Here is a 9,713-nt window from a genome sequence, read left to right as displayed (position 1 = left end):
TTACCATATTGGCCAGGCTGGTCTCGAACTCCCGACCTCAGGTGATCTGCCTGCCTCGGCCTCCCAAAGTGCTGGGATTATAGGTGTGAGCTACCATGCCTGGCCTGAAAATACTTTAGACCAAATGTCAAACAAATGAACCCCAGGATGCAATTTTATTTGCACAACATATCTTACTCCAACCAAATACCAATGTTTCATTAGAATGCTAATCTTTATATCTATTATCACTTGGACTTAATAGTTCCTCCTGATTTTCTTTTATCCTCAATTTACAGTCTTGTTCCACACCCCTCGCCCAACACTCATTTAGTCAAACGCGATATAGCCATGGCAGCCTAGCTATCCCAACTAAAAGAATAGCATCTCTTATGGTCTCTTCATCTCCCTGAAGCTTTCTGGTTCTTTTATCTTTCTCTGTTTCTTCCTCTTCACTTAGGATATATAATTTACTCTCCATAGTTCCTAGAAAATGTATCTTCAAGTTTGTTTCTAATTTTAAAAATTTGTTTGATTTTTCTTGTTGAGAATAATTTGCACTGCTCCATTGCTGGAACTGACTAAATCCTTTTGTGGTTCGTAAGTGTGATAACTGGGTTTTCACACTTATAGGTGAGATGTGCCTCCCTCAAACCTTGTTAGGAATAGAAGGTAGGCACATTACCTATCTGACATGAAAAAAAAGAAGAGAAAAAATAGCATTTCTAAAAGGTGCCCAAACAAACCAATTCAAAAATGGGCAAAGGACTTAAATCAATATTTCTCCAAAGAAGAAATACCAGTAATAAGCACATTAACAATACTCAACATCATTAGTTATTAAAGAAATGCACATCAAAACCACAATGAAATACCACATCATTCCCACTGCAATGGTTATAAACAAACAAAAAAAATCAAAAATAAGTGTTGCTGAGGATGTGGAGAAATTAGAACCCTCTTACATTGCTGGTGAGAATGTGAAAATAGTGCACCCACTATAGAAAACAGTTTGGTAGGCCGTGCGCGGTGACTCACAATTGTAATCCAGGCACTTTGGGAGGCCGAGGCAGGTGAATTATTTGAGGTCAGGAGTTCGAGACCAGCCTGGCCAACATGGTGAAACCCCGTCTCTACTAAAAATACAAAAATTAGCCAGGCGTGGTGGTACACGCCTGTAATCCCAGCTACTTGGGAGGCTGAGGCGGGAGAATTGCTTGAACCCAGGAGGCGGAGGTCTCACTGAGCTGAAATAGTGCCATTGCACTCCAGCTTGGGTGACAGAGTTAGACTCTGTCTCAAAAAAAAAAAAAAAAAAACAAAAAGAAAAGAAAAGAAAAAAGAAAACGGTTTGATAGTTTCTCAAAAAGTGAAACATAGAATTTCTATATGATTCAGCAGTACCATCCCTAGGTATATACTCCAAAAAGAATTGAAAGCAGGGACTCAAACAGGTACTTGTACATGCATGCTCATAGCAACATTTTTCACAATAACCAAAAGGTAACACAACCCAAGTTTCCATCAGCAGATGAATGGGTAAACAAAATGTGGTATATAGATACAATGGACTATCATTGAGCCGTGATAAGGAATGAAATTCCCATACATGCTGCAATATGGATGAACCTTAAACACACTATGCTAAATAAAATAAGCCTGACACAAAAGGACAAATATTTGTACGATTCCATGTGCATAGGATACCTAGAATAGTGAAATGCATAGAGAGAGAAAGTAGAAAAGTGGTATCCAAGGACTTGGGGGAAGGGAAATGGGGAGTTAGTGTATAATGGGTACAGAGATTCAGTTTGGGAAGAGGAAAGGGTCTAGATATGGATGGTCATGATGGTAGCACAACAAGGTACATATATTTAATGTCAAAGAACTGTACACTTAAAAATGGTTACAAAGGTAAATTTTATGTTAAGTAATTTACCACAATTAAACAAAAAAAAAACTTTAAAAAATGCCCATGGGCCACTTGCTGATAATAGAAGCCTAAATAGGAATTGTCTCAATTTAAAGAAGAATACGTCATGAAGCAGGAGATTTTGAATAAAGGGAAATCAAGCATAGCTTTACCTGGCTGTGTCACAAACACATTAATTCAGAACTTGTGATTATTCAGATCAGTGTTGATTTTCCGGGCCTAGAAAAGCATTTCTTCTCATCAATGTAAACAAGAGGCAGAATTAATCAATTTAACAGAACAATCTGTAAGTTTCTCAGCATATTTAGGGTCTATGTGAAAATTAATGTTACTAATTATAAGTACTTGTCCCACAGCTGAACTTCCCATAAATTTCAGTATTTTGAGCTGCCTGTTATGCAATGTAACTTTGTTCATCTATTGTGCTCTTCTCATTTTTTTTTTCCTGAGATGGAGTCTCGCTCTGTCACCCAGGCTGGAGTGCAGTGGCTCAATCTCAGTTCACTGCAACCTCCACCTCCCAGGTTCAAGTAATTCTCCTGCCTCAGCCTCCTGAGTAGCTGGGATTACAGGCACGCACCACCATGCCTGGCTAATTTTTGTCTTTTTAGTAGCGATGGGGGTTTCACCATGTTGGTCAGGCTGGTCTCGAACTCCTGACCTCATGATCTGCCCACCTCGGCCCCCCAAAGTGCTGGGATTATAGGCGTAAGCCACTGCTCCTGGCCACTCTTCTCATTTATCTAAAACATTTTTGTTTTATTGTTTATCTAGCTTGACAGAATCTCTCCTACGTCTCTGAAAGTCATGTAACCCTTGCAGAGGAACAGGGCACCCTCTTCCTCTATCCCAGCTTTTCTAGCCCATCTCTGGGAGGGTAAAAACTTGGATTATCCTCACATCATTAACATTGTATTATTATTGCCTACCACTGACTGGGGACCTAGTTTGTGAGAGCACTGTGCTAGTGCTTTCTCAGTGTTATCTCTAATTCTAAAAATCCTGCAAGATAGACATTGGAATATCTATTTTTGAGATTGGGAAACTAAGGCAATAGCAGTTATGTGTCTTTGATCAAAGCCACACAGCTATTAAGTGTGCACCAGGTTTTAAACATGTCTTTCATCACCAAAGCCTATATGTGACCTTTCCAATGCTGTGCCACTTTCCGAATACTGTCTTATTGCAATCAGTCAAGTTCTATGAGAGTTTGTACAAGTCCTAAAAGGAACAAAGTTGCATTTCTTCTTAAAGAATGTAAAATTTGAGCTTTTCCCTTAAAGTGGCCTTGCTCCTTGTTTTACTTTTTTTCTGATTCAGTGCAGTTTGACTGTGAAAGCCTCGTAGCTCAAAGGCCCCTCCACAACCTTAATCGTTAGTCCTCAGGTTAATGTTAGCATGTCTCCGAGGATGGTTTTCTTCTTGATGACCTTGGCAGAAAAAGAAGTTAACCCCTTCCTCAACTCAGTCTGTAGGCAACACCAAATCATGATGAGATGGGCTTCATTTTTTGCCTCAAATAATCTGTTTATGTAAATCCCCAGAGCCCAGCCAAGGCAGCTTAGAGGGCAAAGCAAATGTCTTCTGTGACTGCAGAGAAAAGTTTCCAGGAAGCCAGGGATCTCACAGGCTGCTCTCAGCCCTGCTTGTCAATGAACAAGCAAAAGAATCAAAAACAGATAAGGAACAAGCAGATAAGAGAAACCCCAATATGGTCTAAAACAAACTAACAAGAGGAGATAAGATGTTTGCAGAAAAAAAATAACCTTTGGATGTCCAAAGGGCTAGCGTTTGACAAAATTGTGAAGGAGGTTGTCTGTTTTCTCTTTCATGCCATCTGCATTCGCCTCTCCTCTTATCATTCTACTCCTCCACCCTAAGTAGTCACAGAGCTAATAAATACTTCTTGAATAAATGCATGTTGAAGCCTCCTAGCATGAGCTTGCCTTCTCCCTGCCACCCCCTTAACATATTTCATGTTCCATGACATCCTCCCTACCCAAATCAAAACTTGCTCCCTCCTTTACATTCTCATTTAGAAACTTGATCAAATTCACTTGGTCAATTTATCTAGCAAATATGTTGATTGTTAGCAATGATTTAATGCACAACCCCTACCAGATTACACATTTGCATTTTGATGGGGTTATCCAAACCTTAGACCTGTCTTTCCCTCTCCACTATCTCTTCCCCGGCTTTCACTTGTGAATCCGTAAATCATATCATGGTGTTGGCACAACCTCTCCAACAAGTACGTTTTGGCTGTATAAGATAAAGGACTAATGGCCATAAGAGATATGGCATATGTTTGTAAACATTAATGGGGCATTGCTTGTAAGCCTGGGACTCCTTAACATGAAGGGGCTTACCATTTAGCTGGGAGACAAAATTAACACCTATAAAAAGTCAAACAACAAAAGCAAAATTTGGTGGTCTTCCTACATTTAATAATTTGCAATACCAGCTGACTTCAGTGATCTTTCACTACCTCAGGGAAAGATCTAAAAGTAGTATCCTCAAGGTATATGGCAATAGCAACACTATCTAAATGGTGGAGGGTGAATGAGGCAGTGACAAAGTCACAAATACACTGTCAAAACAAGCCCATAGCCATAGCATGTACACCCATAAATCCTAGTGTGTGTCACAGTATTCCAGTGGTGAGCACACAAGCTCAGAAAATACATGCATGAGCCACTATTTGGTAAATACCTCCACAAAACTGGCTTCCATCATTTTCCTGTGAATACATTGGAAATAAAATTGATGGCTTTTTAATTAACTCTGTGTCTAATATCCAGATGGTAAGTTCAGCAATTACACAAAACAATTTCCTTAGGTTGCAGCTCTGAAATCATGATTTAGGAATGGAATTTTCAGGAAGATATTTTGAAACACTACTGAGAGGGGTTGGAAGTTGTTGGGCAAGGGGACACATAAAAGGAATTACCTGTTAAGTTTTTCTTATCTCTCCAAACTATACAGGCATAGAAGGGACAGCTGCATGTGCCCTCCTAAATATTTAAGTGGTGGTGAAATCATTCTAATTATGTTTTCAAATAACTTGAATTCCTGTCAAGTTTAGGTTAAATATTTCTATAGTACCTTTCTCTTTTGTATGCCCTACAGCACTGAGTATAGTGCCTTTCACCCAGAAAAGAAATTCAACACATGCTTTCCCATTGATTGGTTTATTCTGGTGGAGACCCTAATCTTTTAGAAGTTTCTGGTACAAACTAAAATTTTTCTAACTCCAAGCTCTGTTTCAGAAAGTTTATAATCCTATCTCTCAACTGAACTGTTACCTTCTCACTGAGAAATTCACTGAATTCAAACACCAGTTCACATTAGAAGAAGATAAGATATAGATCAGAAGGGAGGGGAAAAGATTGAAGTGGGTTTCCCTGAAAGAGAAGAAGGAGGGGAAAAACAAAAGGTGGCTCATGCCTATAATCCCAGCACTTTGGGAGGCCAAGGCGGGTGTATCACCTGAAGTCAGGAGTTTGATACCAGCCTGGGCAACATGGTGAAACCCTGTCTCTACTAAAAATACAAAAAAAAAAAAAAACAAAAAATCAGTCGGGCATGGTGCTGCGTATCTGTAATCTCAGCTACTAGGGAGGCTGTGGCATGAGAATTGCTTGAACCCTGGACATGGAGGTTGCAGTGAGCCGAGATTGTGCCACTGCACTCTAGCCTGGGCAACAGAACGAGACTCTGTCAGGGAAGAAAAATAGAAAAAGATGTGGTGGGGTAACAACACCCACCCGATTAAGGCAGTAAAGAGACTATGAGGTGACTAACAGGATTATACATGTGGCTTATACTGTCACATAACTTTGAGTGCCCTAATACATTCTAAAGTCAAGGATATGTTCTAATGTTGATTGTAGAAAACTTTCTCACTAATACCTTGCTCTGACATCCACCCCGCCATTTCATGGCAACCCCACCTTACCCCACCCAGCCCCACACCCCATCCTCCTTCCATGCTATATTTTCTTCCATGGCACTTATCAATACTTATTTTGCTATACATCTGTATTTATTTGTTTATTATCTATTTGCCCCACTGGTACGTGAGTTCCAGAAGGACAAAGTTTGTCAAGTTCACCACAGTTTCAAAATAATTTTCAAAACAAATGGCAAAATCATGACTCTCATACAAATATAAAAATGAGCACATGTTGAACGCATTTCATTTAACTCATTAATAAGGAAACCAGTAACTGTTACAACTGGTCAAAAGGAGAATCCAAGAACAGACACATTTATAGATGAGAAATAATGAAATAAATGTGTAAATGGGAGGCAAAACAGTTTTGAGGGAGAGAGTTGTCCCTCCCACCTCACAGAACTGAATTTGCTTGTCTGTAGACAATCGTTATTGTCTATAGACAAGGATTATTTTGCATTGCTATGTTATCTTCAGTTTACAGAATTGCAAAATAGCTGCCACCCAAGCAGGATCAAATACCTCTGAAGATGTGCTATAGTTAATGAATAATTTTCCACTGAAGACCAGAATTCTTTCTACATCACAGCAGTGACTAGCAGGGTGTCTGGCACAAAGCGGATACTTCAGAGGGAAGCAGAAGGACCAATATGCCCAACATGTACCTAATTCTAAACGAAACCAGGGCTGGAATCTAAAGAAACCTTCACAATCAAATGCTAAGTAAGGTGCAGATTGGCTCTGTGGCTATGTTATCTCCAAAAACTCATCATCCCTGATTGCTCTTTCTCTCACACCCACCTCCTTCCATATCCAATCAATCACGGTGTCTCTCATTTCTACCATCTGCAAATATATTTTTTATTTTTTCCACTTCTCTCCATCCCCATTGCCACCCCAGTGCTTCAGACCACCAGTAGTCTTTCCCCTGGATTATTGCAACAATCTCTTAACTGGAGTACCCACCTCCAATCCATTCATAAGGAAAACCCATTCTACTATGTAAATCTCATCATGTTGTCACGCTTAAAACCCATTGTCCTGACTGGGTGCAGTGGCTCACACCTGTAATCCTAGCACTTTGGGAGGCCGAAGCGGGTGGATCACCTGAGATTAGGAGTTCGAGACCAGCCTGGACAACATGGCGAAACCCTGTCTCCACTAAAAATACAAAAATTAGCCGGGCCTGGTGGTGCATGCCTGTAGTCCCAGCTACTTGTGAGCTGAGATCGCGCCACTGCACTCCAGCCTCGGTGACAGAGCCAGACTCTGTTTCACAAAAAAAAAAAAAAAAAAAAAAAAAAAAAAAATCAGAATAAACTCTAAAGTAGTTTAAAACCTAAGGCCATATGCTACTACGTATCTCTAACAATGGAGAAGAGAACAAAACGGTCAAATACAAATCATGAATTTAGCATAGTTGCTGCTGGCATATCACGAATGTGCAGTAACTGGTTAATTCACAAAGTTATTCAAAACTGGTCCTGTATACCTCATCTTCCCTTTGAATACTTTTTTCTGATTATAAGTAAAGTTTATTCTATACATATATCTTCTGTTACCTTTTTCATTTGGAACTCAGACCTCATTTCAAAAAAATAAGGGGCTAGGCACAGTGGCTCACACCTGTAATCTCAGCACTTTGGGAGGCCGAGGAGAGAGGATTTCTTGAGTCCAGGAGTTTGAGACCAACCTTGACAATACAGTGAGACCCCAATCTCTATAAACAATAAAAAATAAAAAAATTAGTCAGGCATGGCAGCATGCATCTATAGTCTCAGCTACTCAGGAGATTGAGGTGGGAGGATCACTTGAGCCCAGGAGGTTGAGGCTGCATTGAGCATTCCAGTCTGGGTGACACAGTGAGACACTATCTTAATACATACATACATACATACATACATACATACATAAAACAAGAAAAATAATTAATTTTAGATTCCATGAAAAGTTTTATCTTCACTCTAAGGTCCTAGTGTATTCCAATTACATAGTTAACATCGCCAAACTGACAAAGTCTTACCTAATGACATGTCCCACCCCCACCCCCAAGGAAGTCTCTAGATGGTACTGCCAAATAATGAATTGTTGCAATGAAAATCAAAAGCTAATGTAATAATTCTCTAGATGTAGAAATTGTTTCTAAGTTAACTGAAACTGGCTGGAATTGAAGGCCTCTCTGATTTTATGACTGATGTTATTTTTTATGTATTTTATTTTCTTTGAAGCGGGGGCTGACATCTAAAGAAACCGTCACAATCAAAGGCTAAGGTACAGGTTGGCTCCGTAGCTGTTATCTCCAAGGGCACATGTTTCTTTGGCAGGGACAGCTCCTTAGAGTTACTATACACAAGAGGTCACCAGGAAAAGAAAATGCCAATTCAAAATTTAATTCCAAGATGCCCATAACCCGAAATTATGGTAGTGAAATTCAGTCTTTTACATTTAGCAAAATAAAATCCTTAAGAAATTACAGAAAGCACTGTAGTAGGACTCTTTTAAAATGCTGTAGTGGGCCGTGTGTGGTGGCTCACACCTGTAATCCCATCACTTTGGAAGGCCAACGCGGGAAGACTGCTTGAGTTTGAGACCAGCCTGGGCAATATAGTGAGAACCCATCTCTATAAAAAATACAAAAATTAGCTGTGCTTGGTGGCACCTGTTTGTAGTACCAGCTACTTAGGAGGCTGAGGTGGGAGGATTGCTTAAGCCTGGGGTGTCCAGGCTGCAGTGAACTATGATCTTGGCACTGCATTCAAGCCTGGGCAACAGAGCAAGACCCTGTCTCAAAAATAAATAAATAAAGCCATACTAAATCAGGTTCACTTTAGTATCTTCCAGCCTTCCCTTCATTGCCTTATCCCCAAAGATACTTCCTCCCATGCTGCCTTAGCAGATAACCAAGATTTCTCATGTGGTAGCCATAAGACGTCTGCCTTGTTTGGAAACTATCTTGTCCTCAATTTTCAATCCACCCTTGCCCCATCAAAACTGACCTTTTATGGGCCTCACAGTGAACTTTCATGTTGGAAAATATCAAATATACTTTTGATTGATAAGGTGTAACTCATTTTAGATTATGCAATTCTCTGCTGGGCATGGTGGCTCAAGCCTATAATCCCAGCACTTTGGGAAGCTGAGGCGGGCAGATCACTTGAGGTCAGGAGTTCGAGACCAGCCTGGCCATCATGGAGGAATCCCCGTCTTTACTAAAAACACAAAAACCCACCGGGCATGGTGGCGCATGCCTGTAATCCCAGCTATTTGGGAAGCTGAGGCAGAAGAATCGCTTGAACCCAGGAGGCAGACGTTGCAGTGAGCCAAGATGGCACCACTGCACTCTTGCCTGGGTGACAGAGCAAGACTCCATCTAACTGTGTGTGTGTGTGTGTGTGTGTGTGTGTGTATTGCAATTCTCTCTTCAAGGACAGCTGTATTTTGCCATTCTTTAAATCAAAGGCTAATGAGCAAAGGTAAAATTTCAGTCATCTCAAACTGAATGCTATCTTGGAGGCTAGAGTCCTTCACAGTGTTCTTCAAAACACAACAAATAGGCCTACTCATTGGGATAGCCTATGATTTATAACTATACTATCTATAACATACTCGCTATGAAGTTGCCCTTTCATTTGCCTTGTTCTTTTAAAATTCAAGTGCAGAAAAAAATCCTGTTAATTGAGAGTTCAGGTTAGTTAGATTCAGGTCAATCAAGGTTTTACGCTAATGGAATTGAGATGTTATGACTTTCCGCTGTGAAAATATTTTTGACTAATCAGTTCAGTTAGCCTGTAATATTGATTTAATGACCTGATGGAATGAGTCACACTAATTGAACTAAACAATGTT

The 9,713-nt window shown here is 40.1% G+C and overlaps 1 pseudogene; it reads left to right on the top strand.

Moving 5' to 3' along the window:
* The first annotated feature begins 564 nt into the window (after positions 1-564).
* On the top strand, positions 565-674 carry LOC115898921 (annotated as a pseudogene).
* Positions 675-9,713: the final 9,039 nt, after the last annotated feature.

The sequence above is a fragment of the Rhinopithecus roxellana genome, chromosome 7, assembly GCF_007565055.1.
Source record: "Rhinopithecus roxellana isolate Shanxi Qingling chromosome 7, ASM756505v1, whole genome shotgun sequence".
NCBI lineage: Eukaryota > Metazoa > Chordata > Mammalia > Primates > Cercopithecidae > Rhinopithecus > Rhinopithecus roxellana.
This window is presented reverse-complemented; position numbering and strand designations above follow the sequence as displayed.